Below are 18,271 nucleotides of genomic sequence, written 5' to 3' on the forward strand. Positions count from 1 at the left end.
TTTATACGGGTTTACACGTTTACTAGTGTGCGTAGGTAAAAACTTACTTATCTCTATACCAGGCTGATATCGAGGGAGGAGCATTGATACCAGCTGTATCGATACTCTGCCTGCTACTTGAAACAGGTCTATTAAAAATTACCATTTTTTCTTGATTGATACAGGAAATCAGAAATGCCAGGTGTTTTCGAAAAATGTAAGCAACTACTCGAAAAATCGACAAAATCTGCTTAAAGTCTGAAAAAAAATTGTCTGCGATTTGAAAAAATTGCGTTCGCGCAGGCAAAAGTCTGCAAAAATTTTCACAGATGTTGAGAAAGTCTGCGCAAATATAAAGAAACTCTGACAGAAATTTGCAGAAACTCTGGAAAAAATATAATTATCTGCGAATCAATAAAAATCTGCACACCGACTCTAAAAATCTGCGTTTTGAAGACAAATCTGCATATTGTGTACCCCTGCGGTCAATAAACCAAATGGAACCACGGTGGGACAGAATTATGTCGCACACACACAAATCAATGCAATAACATAAGCGCGTCTGCGGCCTTATTTAAAATATGCCTTTTGCAAAAACTCGTCGCTTCCGATTTTGCTCTGCACAGACAGTACTATCAAATGCGGGAGAATTTTTCTCGCAAGAGGCATGAAAGACCGCCTTCAGTATCGAAAAAAAGCGGGGCGAAAGTATCGATCCAGCTAGATATCAAAGTCGCCTGTATCGATAAAAAATAACGATACCTAGGCCCCAAGGTATCGATACCGCAAGTATCGATACGATATCGGCCAATGCTAAGCTACACCGCAAAAACGAATTTGACATTAACCTAATAGCGAATTTCTTTATTCCGCTGTGTGCGGGCAAAACTGCCGAGGAATAATAAAACGTCAACGCCATTTAAGACGCAAGTAAGAAAGAGATGCCAGATAATTGTTTACGAACTTAGCACGTGCGGTGGTGGGTTGAAGCTGATAAATTTTACAGTGCGCTTCGAGCAGCACTCCAGGTCGAAACTGGGTCAATACCGAGCGAATAAAGAAAGGTTTTGACAGCAGTTAGTGCGCTTCCAGGTTAAAACGAGGTGAGCTGGTGGAATGAAGAAATTTGCTATAAGACAAAACGTGCCAGCTGGCTTCTTATTTTTCTTTCCGTAACGGCCGTCATCCCCGTTGAAATTTTTTTGAACGTTAGACACAGTTGATGTCAGAATGAAATTTATTATTTTATGTTCAATAAAGCATACTTCTATCACAGACTAACAGACGTAACACTGGAACCTAGCTCCATCGCCACAAAAAACGTTCATTTCAAATTTCCAATCGAATAACAGTCATCGCGCGAAAACGTCATCTGGGGCGCTGTCATTCAATCTCATACATATTTTGTAGTTCCCTATTTGACACATGCAGTAACGCTGGCGCTGATGTCGAAATATATGACGCAGCGCGAACACGACAACAGATGGTGCTAGTGCTACTAACGTAAAGTACTGAAATCATCCAAACGATGATTTTATTGAAAATTTGTTCGACGTGTTATGTCTGTTAATCTGGGCTTCTATTATCAGATTTTTTCTTTCAAGTTTCTTGGTACCCCCTGACTTCAACCGAAATAGTAAAAAACGATTAATCAATGCATTTTTAAAGTTATAACAGTGTGTTCGGACAGAAACTCCTGCCTCAGCTGGGGATCACTGTAAACTGTGAGTGACCAGCTGAGGCCCAAGCGACGATGGTTTGCGCGCGCTTATTTTAAGCTTTGTTCTGGCTCGACAATGCTGCCGTCCGAGAGGCAGCCTATCAAAGCGCCCTCCACAGCAGCGCCAGTGTTCAGTTCTGTTAGTCATTAGTGTCCATCGTAGTTAGTCGATAAGCGTACGGCGGCAGCGCCGTCACGCTGCCTGTTTGTAAATACTCTTAGAATAAATGTGCAGTAGCTAAGTAAAGTTTGTGCGTTTCGTGGTGCGCGAAAGAAACATTCTCCCTGGGCCTTAATTGCCCTCTCGTGATGCCAAAGGGCGAAATTCAACACAACGTAGGGCCGTGCGCGATCACAGTGAAATATATTACTCGGTAATATCATGTACCATGCATACTTTTGCATCATTATTTATAAACAATTTTAATAGCTGAATTATGACTCTCCAGCAACACTGCGTTACAGCAAAGATAACTAGAACAAGATACCTAACTTCCAGATTTTTCATACACGACCACTTTCCGACGGTTAGTGCTGCCATCTGATGACTTAAATTCTCATAAAATTGTAAGTATGAGCAAAACCGATTTACCGTGCATAGTCCGTCATCGATCGTTGAGCTGTTCAAGATTGTATATGAAAAAGGTGTAGCAGTTTGGTCAGCTCGACGCTTAAGATAACACGCAGATTAAGGTGAAACCACAGACTAACAGACGTAACACTGGAAACTAGCTCCATCGCCACAAAAAACGATCATTTCAAATTTCCAATCGAATAATAGTCATCGCGCGACAACACCGTCTGGGGCGCTGTCATGCAATCTCATACATATTTTGTAGTTCCCTATTTGACACATGCAGTAACGCTAGCGCTGATGTCGAAATACACGACGCAGCGCGAACACGGCAGCAGATGGTGCTAGTGTTACTAACGTAAAGTACTGGAATCGTCCGCCGGATGATTTTATTGAAGATTTGTTCGAGGTGTTATGTCTGTTAGTCTGTGGTGAAACCTCATTGAATCCAAAAATGGCCGACTTCGAGTCACCACTTCGAATTTTCAAAAGCACAAGACTCGGAAATACTCATTGCGTTCCCTATGAAAATTCTATTTTATGTTTGCTTCACCACAGCAAACATAAAATTTCATTTTCACAGGGAACGCGTTAACTATTACCGAGTCTTGTGCTTTCGAAAATTCGAAGTGGTGACTCGAAGTCAGCCATTTTAGGATTCAATGAGGTTTCACCTTAATGATATTGTCATTTTTTGCACTTAATGGTATTGCCATATTTTTTGCTCTTTAAAGTACAAAAAAAGTATGAAATTGACTGTCAGAGTGGGGATTTATATTGAAGGGTTATATTTATTTTCAGGTCCTCTTCTACCAAAACTTAAAGTTTGATATGTCGTAAGCCTGGTAACATGGAAGTCGCGTTTATAATTCTCGAGTGTCTTCGTATATCACAGAAAATGCCCCCTGGGAAATTGTAATTTAAAGTAGTGTAGATGATACTTCCGAAAGTAGCGACGAATTGAATTATGTACAACACTCTCGTCAACGCTATATTGTCATATATTTATATATCATTTTCTTACATTTTCGGTTGTTGTTAAAAATAACAGAATATACACATGTAACGGCCCCCACGCGTCCCGTAGATGCCTACAGGGTTCCGTCACATTAGATGACATAGTTAGAACCCCGAAAAGAGGCCGGTTTCCTGCCGCATTCTTTTCAACGTTGGCACAGCCTTCAGCTGTGCGCGAAAGTAGGTCAGAGCTTGCTTACTGTTGAAGCCAAGTCTTCCGCTTGGCTTGGGTGACGAAAACCGACACCCGTAAGCAAATTATATTAAAACAAACCAAAGTCCGAGGTTGGTTACTTGATGGATCGGTAACTCATCGTCGCGCGGGAAGTGAGTTACCGAAAATGTTTGTGTTTGTTTGTAAATTAGGGTAATAAAGATAGGTAGTGATTTCGCGAGGGGAAATTGTCTCTCGCGAAATACACTCTAGGGGTAGCTGTAAGTTCTCATGTAAGACTCAAATTAATCGCGAATTATAAGAGATTCCGTACGGTCCGTGCCGTACGTACAGGAATTGCGTCGGTTGATCTCGAAAAAATATCACAATTCCTGGTAGGGTAACCCGGGGTTACCCTACACACACCCGGTACATATTCATATAAATATGAAATAAATGTTATGGTTTGTGTAAAGTAGCACAATAAACTTTAGCTAATGTGGTTGCTGTCGAGCAATGAAAAGTTAAATTGAACTTATTGTAAGTAGCAGAGCGCAATGACTTGATGTCGCTCTTAAAGAGGTAATGCCATCCGCCAATAGAATATGAGACGATTTCCAAGTGCTTCTAGAGCGGTTTTATTGTTATTATTATGATTGCCTTATCAACCTAGGAATTTCGCGTTTGGTTTTTGGTGGAAATATTTGTAGAAGCTTAATCGTTAATTATTAACTTTATACACCTCAGCAAAAGTGGAAAACTTGGCTGTAGAGGGTGCTCATAGTGATTATCAGGAAGTTCGCTTGGTACGCTTAATTTTAAATAATGCGCCGATAATTCTTGATTCTTCCGGAGGGTTTCATGTTTGAAAACTAAATATTCGTACACAGTATTATCATTTTTAAGATGGCAGCACCGTACAGTCGTCCACATGGATGCTAAAGAAATTGATTCATCTTTCAGCAGTCATGTCTTGCACGCTTGTAAGTAATAACTCTAAAATGAGTAACATTTGACGCATTTTCGTAAAAAGTGGAACAACTCTAAAATTGAGTAACTCCACTAATACTCAAAACTGAGTAACACTAGGCGTCTTTAAAAATGAGTCATTATTACTCAAAATTTGAGTACGACATTACTCATTTTTTGGGTACAGTTCAGTTTCATTACTGGCTAGAAATCCGTCACGACCAATAAACGACACCACATATTCATCAATAATTTTACCTTGTAATAATAGTAAACAGTTATGATGCCTTCTGAGGCGCACACAATTAAAAAAACATATGTTACAAACTGAAGCACATCATAATCACCTTTCAAAATGGACGTCGTTATATGCGACGTTACTCAGAAAGAAGTTATATAAAGGGAACCCAAAAAGTGAGTCAAAGTTACTCAAAATCAAAAAGTACTTCTACTCATTTTTTGACGTCTACGAACATCGTTCTAAACTGAGTCAGAGTTGCTCAGTTTATGAGTTATTATTTACGAGCGTGTGGCCTTGTCATCAGTTGATTTTGACGTCAAGTATACATCAAATTAACAGTGTATAAATTAGTTCGACCATAGGGCATCCTTAACGGTGCGCTTCTATACCCCGTTTGGCAGCGCTCTATCATCACTTCACACCGTACCGGTCGCTGCTAAACGTGCTACAGAAATAGTAGCCGAGCTTCCGGGAAGCATCGCGCTCTCAAATTTGGCAGCCCGATAACAGCGCTGCTAAAGGTTTATGCTGGATGAAACGTCAAACTGAAACGATAGCAACGACCGGTGTGAAAACGGGTGAGTGAGCAAAATAGCCGCGCTGTACACAGCCATCTCTACAACCTAAAAAGGTACCGCACTGTTAAGGATGCCCTTAGGGCATCCTTAACAGTGCGCTTCTATACCCCGTTTGGTAGCGCTCTATCATCACTTCATACCGTACCGGTCGCTGCTAAACGCGCTAGAGAAATAGTAGCCGGGCCTCCGGGAAGCATCGCGCTCTCATATTTGGCAGCCCGGTCGCTGCTAATGGTTTATGCTGGATGAAACGTCAAACAGAGACGATAGCAACGACCGGTGTGAAAACGGGTGAGTGCGTAAAATAGCCGCGCTGTACACAGTCGCCATAACAACTTAAATAGTAGCGCACTGTTAAGGATGCCCTTAGATTATTGAAACTTAGATATCCAACTCAACCAACAATACGGGCAGCAAAAATGTGGCGCCCCTCCGAGTGTGATGGCGGTTGGGTGAACTACATTTAATGAGCACACACAGAAAAATATAAAGGTAATTGCTATCTTTTTGGGCTTGGTCAGATTTGTGCAGTGTTTTTAACAGACTAATCTATATGGTCTAGATAATAATAATAATTTTTTTTCCTGTATGGACCTTCCTCACTGCGACCAGAATCGTAGATTTATTGTGAGATATGCCCGGGTGTCTGCTGCATCTCGCACTTCTGTTAATAGCAATACCGCTATTGAGAAGTGGCATGCTTATTATTATTGTTCATCAGTGCTTGTGTGTAATGTGATACTCTTCCTTACACGCTTACTGTTCTACTATACCGATACTCTTCCTCTTGCCAAATATCACCAATTATAATTCCCTGGAGAAGTTTCGTCGGGCGTCCTTCTGGGCAGTTTTATTGATAAGAGGGACTTATTTTTTATTAAGAGGAAGTCACGCAAAGGTTTCGTGATTTCAGCGTACAGGAAGGGTGGTGGGGAGCCTGAGAATAAACCCATGCTTAAAAATCCTTTTTTGTCATCGGATGGCCTGGTTCTACTAATATTCGAACTCAGGACCATCCGCTTGACAAAGCGGACTCTGTAACCTTGCGGCTACGCAGCTCCCCTTGATTTATTACAACAGGACTAAAATAAATGTCAGTATATGAGATGACCATGATATGAATTATTTATTTGATGATAGTATGACTAATCGTTAATAGTCGTTTCAACAATATGTTTTAAGCATAACAAAAGATGACTAGTATACAATAAGTTACTCTTGCAGTATGCAGCGGACACGAGTTTCGCTGCACGTGAACGAAAATTGAACTAATTTGTATATTGTTAATTTGGTGATGGCGACAAGGTGGTGAAAGGTGAAGCATGTTTTCCAATATCATTGTATGGTTCTGTCATCTAACTTTCAATATCCATATACGGTATTGCCATCTTGTTTTCGTATTCATCTAGCGGATTGAGCATGATAAATCGATTTTGCTAATAATCACAGTTTTAAGGTCATCAGATGGAACCGTTATAAAGGTGTTGCGAGCAAAATTATGAAGTCAGTTATCTTGCTCTAGTCATCATTAGCATAACTCATTTGTTGTTTGCACCAATTTTAATAGTCGATTGAGAACCACTATACAGCTTTAACCCGTAAAGACCCGGGACGGAACTTTTTTTTAGAAAATGGTCGTTCTCAGCGATGCTGCGGCCGATTTGAGTAAACTCGGAATATTATTCAAGGGGAATAGTTGCTCTAAGTTTTAGTAAGGGTGCCACCCCTCTGAACCCCTCCCAGTTTATGTGAAACCCAAATATGTCTGTGCCTTTTTTTATTTTTTCCTACTGATTGAACAAACGCATGGATTTATCATACGTATCAAATGTCCTTTGCATCAAATTATGTCGAGTAGATGAAATACGATTAACAAAAGTAAATTTTGAAGTTACCAAATTATTTCAGTGCAAAATCACATAACTACGTATTTTCATAGAAAGTCAAAAAAGATGTTCTACTGAGGGAGATTGTAGCTGTGTCCTTCAAGTTTTCTACTCTACATTTTTAGAATTAGGTCTTCTAAGTCCAAATATGTTAAAAGATTCATTCTAGCATATACAGATTTTGAGAAAAACAAGAATTCACTAAAGTACGAATTTTCATGGAAATTCGATTTTCTCAGTCTCTCACAGTAGGTTTCTATTTTGTTTTTCCATTTTTCAACTTTGCATTTTTAGAAAAAGGTCTCCTGAATTCAAATATGGCGAAAGATTTATTCTAGCATGAACAGATTTTGAGAAAAACAAGTTTGAATTCACTAAAGTACGAATTTTCATGGAAATTCGATTTTCTCAGTCTCTCACAGTAGGTTTCTATTTTGTTTTTCCATTTTTCAACTTTACATTTTTAGAAAAAGGTCTCCTGAATTCGAATATGGCGAAAGATTTATTCTAGCATGAACAGATTTTGAGAAAAACAAGTTTGAATTCACTAAAGTACGAATTTTCATGGAAATTCGATTTTCTCAGTCTCTCACAGTAGGTCTCTATTTTGTTTTTCCATTTTTCAACTTTACATTTTTAGAAAAAGGTCTCCTGAATTCAAATATGGCGAAAGATTTATTCTAGCATGAACAGTTTTTGAGAAAAACAAGTTTGAATTCACCAAAGTACGAATTTTCATGGAAATTTGATTTTCTCAGTCTCTCACAGTAGATTTTTGTTTTATTTTTCCATTTTTTAACTTTGCATTTTTATAAAAGGTCTCCTGAATCCAAATATGGCGAAAGATTTATTCTAGCATGAACTGAGTAGGTTTCTATTTTGTTTTTCCATTTTTCAACTTTGCATTTTTAGAAAAAGGTCTCCTGAATTCAAATATGGCGAAAGATTTATTCTAGCATGAACAGATTTTGAGAAAAACAAGTTTGAATTCACTAAAGTACGAATTTTCATGGAAATTCGATTTTCTCAGTCTCTCACAGTAGGTTTCTATTTTGTTTTTCCATTTTTCAACTTTACATTTTTAGAAAAAGGTCTCCTGAATTCGAATATGGCGAAAGATTTATTCTAGCATGAACAGATTTTGAGAAAAACAAGTTTGAATTCACTAAAGTACGAATTTTCATGGAAATTCGATTTTCTCAGTCTCTCACAGTAGGTTTCTATTTTGTTTTTCCATTTTTCAACTTTACATTTTTAGAAAAAGGTCTCCTGAATTCGAATATGGCGAAAGATTTATTCTAGCATGAACAGATTTTGAGAAAAACAAGTTTGAATTCACTAAAGTACGAATTTTCATGGAAATTCGATTTTCTCAGTCTCTCACAGTAGGTCTCTATTTTGTTTTTCCATTTTTCAACTTTACATTTTTAGAAAAAGGTCTCCTGAATTCAAATATGGCGAAAGATTTATTCTAGCATGAACAGATTTTGAGAAAAACAAGTTTGAATTCACCAAAGTACGAATTTTCATGGAAATTTGATTTTCTCAGTCTCTCACAGTAGATTTTTGTTTTATTTTTCCATTTTTTAACTTTGCATTTTTATAAAAGGTCTCCTGAATCCAAATATGGCGAAAGATGTATTCTAGCATGAACTGATTTTGAGATAAACGAGTTTGAACTCACTAAGGTACTAAGGTACTGACTAAGGTACACTAAGGTACACACTAACACAAACGTTTTGCGGTGCCAGTGCTCACATCGATTTTTTTTATCTTCGTTGGTTTGGTTAGTTATTCGTAGTTCCGACCGTAGTCTCCGTATAAATTGTCCAAGAAAACAAAAAAAAAACTCTATCGTCCGCTTTATTTACTCTAAAGACTAATCACAAGCCACGTGACTCTTTTTTTTGTTTTAAAACTTGAAAGGCTTTAATTTTTTTTTTTTCAGTTCGTATATTTCTAAACCAACCCGAGATATAGTTTATAAATATACGAATTCTGCTCTATGCTATGAACCAAAACTTTGATACCGAGTTGCTGGTATCTAGTTAGATACAGATATAATTACTTGTCTAAGACGTACATACTTTGATAGTTTTAACCATGTTTCACTCAAAATCTGTTTATGCTAGAATAAATCTTTCGCCATATTTGAATTCAGGAGACCTTTTTCTAAAAATGTAAAGTTGAAAAATGGAAAAACAAAATAGAAACCTACTGTGAGAGACTGAGAAAATCGAATTTCCATGAAAATTCGTACTTTAGTGAATTCAAACTTGTTTTTCTCACAATCTGTTCATGCTAGAATAAATCTTTTGCCATATTTGAATTCAGGAGACCTTTTTCTAGAAATGCAAAGTTGAAAAATGGAAAAACAAAATAGAAACCTACTGTGAGAGACTGAGAAAATCGAATTTCCATGAAAATTCGTACTTTAGTGAATTCAAACTTGTTTTTCTCAAAATCTGTTCATGCTAGAATAAATCTTTCGCCATATTTGAATTCAGGAGACCATTTTCTAAAAATGTCAAGTTGAAAAATGGAAAAACAAAATAGAAACCTACTGTGAGAGACTGAGAAAATCGAATTTCCATGAAAATTCGTACTTTAGTGAATTCAAACTTGTTTTTCTCAAAATCTGTTCATGCTAGAATAAATCTTTCGCCATATTTGAATTCAGGAGACCTTTTTCTAGAAATGCAAAGTTGAAAAATGGAAAAACAAAATAGAAACCTACTGTGAGAGACTGAGAAAATCGAATTTCCATGAAAATTCGTACTTTAGTGAATTCAAACTTGTTTTTCTCAAAATCTGTTCATGCTAGAATAAATCTTTCGCCATATTTGAATTCAGGAGACCTTTTTCTAAAAATGTAAAGTTGAAAAATGGAAAAACAAAATAGAAACCTACTGTGAGAGACTGAGAAAATCGAATTTCCATGAAAATTCGTACTTTAGTGAATTCAAACTTGTTTTTCTCAAAATCTGTTCATGCTAGAATAAATCTTTTGCCATATTTGAATTCAAGAGACCTTTTTCTAAAAATGTCAAGTTGAAAAATGGAAAAACAAAATAGAAACCTACTGTGAGAGACTGAGAAAATCGAATTTCCATGAAAATTCGTACTTTAGTGAATTCAAACTTGTTTTTCTCAAAATCTGTTCATGCTAGAATAAATCTTTCGCCATATTTGAATTCAGGAGACCTTTTTCTAGAAATGCAAAGTTGAAAAATGGAAAAACAAAATAGAAACCTACTGTGAGAGACTGAGAAAATCGAATTTCCATGAAAATTCGTACTTTAGTGAATTCAAACTTGTTTTTCTCAAAATCTGTTCATGCTAGAATAAATCTTTCGCCATATTTGAATTCAGAAGACCTTTTTCTAAAAATGTAAAGTTGAAAAATGGGAAAACAAAATAGAAACCTACTGTGAGAGACTGAGAAAATCGAATTTCCATGAAAATTCGTACTTTAGTGAATTCAAACTTGTTTTTCTCAAAATCTGTTCATGCTAGAATAAATCTTTCGCCATATTTGAATTCAGGAGACCTTTTTCTAAAAATGTCAAGTTGAAAAATGGAAAAACAAAATAGAAACCTACTGTGAGAGACTGAGAAAATCGAATTTCCATGAAAATTCGTACTTTAGTGAATTCAAATTTGTTTTTCTCAAAATCTGTTCATGCTAGAATAAATCTTTCGCCATATTTGAATTCAGGAGATCTTTTTCTAGAAATGCAAAGTTGAAAAATGGAAAAACAAAATAGAAACCTACTGTGAGAGACTGAGAAAATCGAATTTCCATGAAAATTCGTACTTTAGTGAATTCAAACTTGTTTTTCTCAAAATCTGTTCATGCTAGAATAAATCTTTCGCCATATTTGAATTCAGAAGACCTTTTTCTAAAAATGTAAAGTTGAAAAATGGAAAAACAAAATAGAAACCTACTGTGAGAGACTGAGAAAATCGAATTTCCATGAAAATTCGTACTTTAGTGAATTCAAACTTGTTTTTCTCAAAATCTGTTCATGCTAGAATAAATCTTTCGCCATATTTGAATTCAGGAGACCTTTTTCTAAAAATGCAAAGTTGAAAAATGGAAAAACAAAATAGAAACCTACTGTGAGAGACTGAGAAAATCGAATTTCCATGAAAATTCGTACTTTAGTGAATTCAAACTTGTTTTTCTCAAAATCTGTATATGCTAGAATGAATCTTTTAACATATTTGGACTTAGAAGACCTAATTCTAAAAATGTAGAGTAGAAAACTTGAAGGACACAGCTACAATCTCCCTCAGTAGAACATCTTTTTTGACTTTCTATGAAAATACGTAGTTATGTGATTTTGCACTGAAATAATTTGGTAACTTCAAAATTTACTTTTGTTAATCGTATTTCATCTACTCGACATGATTTGATGCAAAGGACATTTGATACGTATGATAAATCCATGCGTTTGTTCAATCAGTAGGAAAAAATAAAAAAAGGCACAGACATATTTGGGTCTCACATAAACTGGGAGGGGTTCAGAGGGGTGGCACCCTTATTAAAACTTAGAGCAACTATTCCCCTTGAATAATATTCCGAGTTTACTCAAATCGGCCGCAGCATCGCTGAGAACGACCATTTTCTAAAAAAAAGTTCCGTCCCGGGTCTTTACGGGTTAATCCCTTTGCGGAACTGGTTGGGTTAATAATTCTGCCTCAGCCGTCAAATAATGCAGTACACACTTAATTTATCCCGGCAAACTTGTATAAGTGTATAAGTGAAAATTACCCACATTTGGACACTCCCGCAGCAGCGTGTACTTGTTATGACAGTTCTCACCACTTGCGCTAATATCGTTTACGTATATTCATTTAAATTCGTTAGTTTTTTCGTTTGTGAACGATATTGTCGCGTTAATTGGGTTTGATTATTTTTTTGTCATGTTTGTGAATTAATGTTTAGGGTTAGATAGGCCGGAATTTCCCTCTAGCTGTGGAAAAGTGGTGTGCTGAGTGCTGACTTCGACGTCACAACGGGTTTGTTGTGGTGGCAACAGAGGCATCCATCGCGGGAATAGTTGAGATAGCCTGGACCACGGTAGGACATACACGTCGCCTGCTGTTATTGTTTTCTCAGTGCGCGTTTTTACTGTTTTTCACAGTTTTGTTCGTTCGATGTGTGTCCGAAATCCGATAGAGGTACACGCCGCCCTGTAAAATAGGGTCTGCCGGGCAAAATAAAGCAACCCGAAGAGTAGCCAACTGCCTTCTGCAGTTGGTGATATTAGTGTGTAGGGTAACCCGCACTAATATTATGCATTAAGGTTGAAAATTGGAGTTGTCGACTAGCGACATTCGATTTTACTCTCATACCGTACATTATACTTAACGTCGGAAGTAGTGCGCTGTATAGCATAATGCATAATAATTGGCGCACAGCGCAAATACCACACTGAAAAAAATATTTTTCTTGGGAAAAATATTTTTTTCTTTTTGAGTGTGAGGTACCACAAGATTATTTAGTCCCTAGATAAATAATGTCGCTGGATTTTTGCAGGTAATGTATAGAGTTGATCTGCTCGGGAATGTAACGTCAAACGTCGTTACACTGAACGGAATCGTCGAGTCCTTATTAGAGAATTTATTATTCAGAAGTATCAGACGGGTAAAATTGAAAAAGTCATGAAATACTCGATGCACTTAAAATTCACATTAAATAATATGATTCGCTTTGCACACTTGTAGAAAAATATCATCAATAAAAAATTTTGCATTTATATTTGCAGTGATACTTGTCGATGATTTACAACATTTATTCAAGCGCATATGTGAAAGAAAATCATCCATGTCAGCCCCATCAACCCATTCCCGGCGGGTGATGCCGTATGGCATCACCTGACATCTGAACTTGGATTACAACTTAACAATTAAACTTGATATTTTGAACGATTAAACTATTAAATACGGTCTGAGAACAGATCAATCTACAATACGCAACCCAGTTTGTGTTAATTGTACGCGTAGTTGCTGAGTAATAAGAGTTTGAAGTCATTTGAGGTAAAATCTGATTACTCTCTGCCGGGAATGGGTTAAGAAAATCATATACAAACATGAACTGTTTTACGATTCAGTTTCACACCGTTTCACTCTCGATGTGCTCATCCATAATCTTTCCCATAATTAATAACAATCATTTTAACTGTTTAGTGTTGCCCTTATTTGTTTGAACTGCGCAAGCAAAGGGTGATAATCAGTTCTAAAATGATATACAATCGTTAAAAGCTAAAGTCATGCAATGATAACACATTTATGTGCGAGCAATTTGGTTCAGTGTAGTCTGCTCTTTCTTTTGGCAGTTTTTGCTCATAACAAGGCTCAAAATAGAGTTAGGTCTACTAGATCATGATTCTCAAAGCAGTTTTCAAGTCGAATCGCGACAAATCGACTCTAGTGCTTGGGATCTTTTGTGCACCATGATTTGCCTCGAATACAATGGGCACACTAGCGACATTACTTATCTAGGAACTAAATAATCTTATGGGGTACCTCTATCAAAAATTGGATTTTTGCTAGAATTTTTGTCACGCAAGTGGTGAGGTTTCTCCCGCAATATTGTTCGCGGTCGTATTGTTTATTAATTTTTTATTGTAATTTATACTATTTATATTAAATATTTATTATTACATTTATATATTTTTGTTTTACTGAATCGGTGATTTTGCGTTGGTTTTTGTGGAACTGCCAGACGAGTTGTGGGAAGCTTGAGTCTTTTCCAGTCAAGGTGGTTGCCAACCATAAAATATTCCGATCCGATTCGAAAAATTTTTCAATTCCGCTCAGATTCCTAAAATAAAAGGGAATCGTTAGTGGGCGAAATAAATACAGAGTTTCATACCGTGTCAATACTTAATGCTTTGTGCTTTTGAGTTCTTTTCCAAAAGCATTGAGGAAATGACAATGATGGTTGAAGAGCTCAACAGAGCTTATTGGTTGATGCGGGTTGACCATTTGCATTTCGACGAGCTAGATTTTAAGTTGAGCTCGCGGAATGTTGTCGTCTCGGCTGATTCGGATCCATCTGGGGTTCAGCGGCAGCGTCGTTTACGGGGATTGTTGGCCGAAGAACGGTCGTCTCCGGTGGAGCACTTGCGCGTGTTTCATGTGGATGCTGCGGAAGAAACGGAGATCTGCCTTGGGAAGTTGAGTTCCATTAGGGAAGATCTCCGTTATGGATGCTCAAACAAGGAGGCCTACCGAACAAGGTTACTCCATCTGGGGTCTAGACTCCTGTTAATCCATAAATACACAGCAGGGGAGGTCAACCAGGAAATTTTGGGTTTGTTGGCGGTTTGCTACTACATATCAAGAACATTTTGATTTGTCGGCAGTGCTTCCTCCAATTGAAAATACTGGGGAAGGTGGAGCAGGTTTGGGAGATTTGTTGGGCACGATTGTGCCACCAACACAAACGGCACCCATTTCCCCGCAAAGTGTAGGATCTGGTCCGCTCGTAGGAGAAGATGTTGGGTCTGTCTTGAGCGAGTTAAGGGACGAGATTCGACTTTTACGTCAGCAATCCCAAAAGGATAGAGCTCTAGCGGCTGAGAGATCTGGCAATCTTTTGGAAGCTACTCAGACGCTAAAGGGCAGGATTGCTTCACTGAACACGATCGCTTCAGTTTTAAGAAAGACGGTTCTAGAAGTTGTCTCACTTCGTGAATCCGTCAGTGAGCTTCGGACGCTGGTTCATTCTAAACCAGCTGGCGTTCCCGAGATTGATCTGCAGACCGATCTGGACGAAAGACGTGAGACGGACGAAATCGATAAGCCAGAGGAACCTGAAGTACCTGATCCACCACTGGCACCCACATTGAACCAAACCGTGGTCGAAAGGTTACTTATAGATTTTCTGAAAGATCGATGTCCGTCGCTCGCAATTGAGAACACGAAACCAGCTTTACCAGTTATTCAGTCGCAGGCCCCACAACACCATGTGAATGGTAGGTCAAGCCCGACAGGTGGGCGTTTTCCTTTGCCCAATCATACGGGTAATGAAATACTATCCTGCTCGGGCTACCATTACAATCGTCGACCTTAGCGTGTTTCCGATTGGAAAATCGAGAAATACGCTGGGACAGATGATGGGATAGGACTGAATGAATCTTGGACTCTGTTGAAAATTATGCTCAGTGCGAGCAAATATCAGAGGAGGAACTGTTCAATTCCGCAATGCACCTACTCACTGACAATGCTCTTACTTGGTATCGGGCTATGAAATCGCAGAACAGGCTTTACAACTGGAACCATTTGGTTTGTGAGCTTAAGGCAAATTTCGTTCATCCGGAACTTGACGCCGCTCCTAAATCGAAGGTTTCCCAGCGCCTGCAGATGCGAAACGAGTGTTTCCTGGATTATTTCCAAGAAATGGAAAAAATATTCCGTGCTATGACGGTTCCCATGACACCGCGTGAAAACTCGACGTTCTCATGCGGAACCTCAGGCCGGACTGTAAGCAAGTACTAATTTCAAAGCCAGTGAGTACACTTGCAGAATTGATGACTCTTAATGAGCGTACAGTACGGGATGCATACCCTCTACCTCATCCCGGGCGCATTTTAGGAAGCCTGCCTAAAGCCAAGTACCTGTCTACAATAGACTTAAAGGAGGCTTTTCTCCAAGTTCCGTTGGCAAAAGGCAGTCGTAAGTTTACTGCTTTCAGTGTGCCCGGCAGAGGTATGTTCCAATTTACTCGTCTACCCTTCGGTCTCGTTAACAGCCCTGCTACTTTGGCAAGTCTAATGGACCAGGTGTTAGGACGAAGAAAGCTGGAGCCGTACGTCTTTGTTTACCTCGATGATATCATCGTGGTAAGCGAAACGTTCGAGCATCACCTGCAGTTACTCAAAGAGGTGGCCAAATGTCTAGCCAGAGCCAATTTGACAATAAACCTGGCTAAATCCCGTTTTGGGGTTCCAGAGTTAATATTTTTTGGCTATTTGTTGAATCAGGAAGGTCTAAAGGTCAATCCTGACAAAATTCAGCCGATACTCGATTACGAGCGGCCGGTGACGGTTACTAAACTGCGCCGATTCCTTGGACTGTGCGGTTACTACCGGCGTTTCATTGATCGGTTTAGTGAGGTAATCGCACCTTTGACCGACCTTTTGAAAACAAAGGCCAAGAATATTGGCTGGAGCTCAGTCACGCACAACCGGTGCACCGTGGCAGATTTCGGTGGACTACATAGGCCCACTTCCTCGAAGCAAACGGGGCAATAAACACTTGCTAGTCGTCCTCGACGTCTTCAGCAAGTACGTAATGTTGACCCCCGTTCGTAAAATTTGCAGTGCCTCACTTTGCGCGACCCTTCGCGAACAATGGTTCAACCGCCATGGAGGTCCGGAAATCCTGTTGAGCGATAATGGTTCGACGTTCATCTCCGAAGAATTCAGCCGGTTCCTAAAAGAAACAAATGTTACACATTGGCTGAATTCGAGATACCGTTCGCAGGCTAACCCGGTAGAACGAACGAATCGTTCTATAAATACGGCAATTCGCGCGTACGCCCGCACGGACCAGCGCATTCTAAATACCACGGTTTATTCTTCCACCGGGTTTAGTCCTCATTTCGTCGTCCATGGTTGCGAAATGGCATCAGGAGATGACTACTCCAGGATTTCCACGGAGGGTGATCTGGAATCAAGACAGGACCAATTAAAGACAATTCGGGGTATTGTAGTTAAAAATCTTAGTAAGGCCTCCGAGGGTACTCGACAGCAATAAAACGGGCGACATCGCAAAGTTGCGAACACATTCGCAGTCGGTCAAATTGTTTACCGACGAAACATGAAGTTGTCAAACGCTCTCGAGCCTTATAACGCTAAAATTGGACCACAATACTTACCGGCGAAAGTTCTCGCCAAAAAATGGTCTTCGTCCTACGAGCTGGTTGATCCTACCAGGAAAAATCTTGGTGTCTGGCCAGCAAATCTTCTCAAACCAGCATAAACTGGTACAATTTTGTACCGGCGGTCTGCCTTTAAACGGATTGTTCATTTGGGAACATTTCAAAGGCGACCGCCGGATTACATTTGGACTGTCGGTCCAATCATGCGTTGCTCTACCTTCTTCTAGTGAATAGCAAAAAGGGAGACTTACACATCTGTTAGAAGGTTCTTCATTACCTTCGTTAACGTTTTGCGTGCTTCGCACTAGTGGCCAAGTAATAAATCGTTCCGCTGAAGTTTTACTTTATTTTCCAAAAACAGTCGTGATGGTGCAAATTTTAATTTTCGCCGGAATAAAATTCCGCGCCTTTTGGAAAAACACCCACGCACTGGCACTCGGAAATAGAAGGCAAATAACCGAAAATACATCACTTCGCCTTGTTCGGTGCCATTGATTTAGTTTTCACCCCTCTTCAGTGGGGACTTTTTACAAATTTTTACCTCGTTTGGGCGTTTATTCTTTGCACAAAACACTTTTCCCCTTTTCTATAGGGATAAACACGCACGCGCAATGTATTTTCGCCGCGAGAAACCGACGCGAAAACCTCAAAAAATCGCTAAAACCGGAATGTGAACGGCGAGTTTCCATTCCGGTTTGTTTACATAAAATGCCAAAAACTATCAGTATGAATACGATTGATATGAAAATAATTTGCAGGGTGTAGAATAGTGTTTCGTCACATTTTGCTACGGAAGCAAGCGTGTAGTGTACCAAAATATTGAGTGATTCAATGGGAAATTATTTACATTGACGAAGGTATCAAATAAATCGAACAATAAAATATTGTTATTGGCACTTGCTCCAAGTATATATTTTGCGAACAATCCGTTAAGTTTGGCATCCCTGGCGTTCATTTGATCTGGACGAAGTTCAGCACATGTATGATAGGAATAAAAACGTGCCTGACTATAGCTGTTGATTGGAGCTCTCAGCTGTTGTGGTTTTTTGCGTTTAAGATGGTTCTATACATTCCAAAGATTTCGAAAATGACAAACTTTTGGGGGAATTCCTTAGTGCGTTCCAAAGCAGTAAAAAAAAGTTATTTTCTAATTAGCGAGCACTCCTAGAACGATAAAACATTTTTTCTTGCAGGAAGATTTCTGGAGTTTAATTCAAGAGGAAATTGGGTTTGTGCCGACACATGTACAAAATATTCT

The sequence above is a fragment of the Wyeomyia smithii genome, chromosome 2 (genome assembly GCF_029784165.1).
Source record: "Wyeomyia smithii strain HCP4-BCI-WySm-NY-G18 chromosome 2, ASM2978416v1, whole genome shotgun sequence".
NCBI lineage: Eukaryota > Metazoa > Arthropoda > Insecta > Diptera > Culicidae > Wyeomyia > Wyeomyia smithii.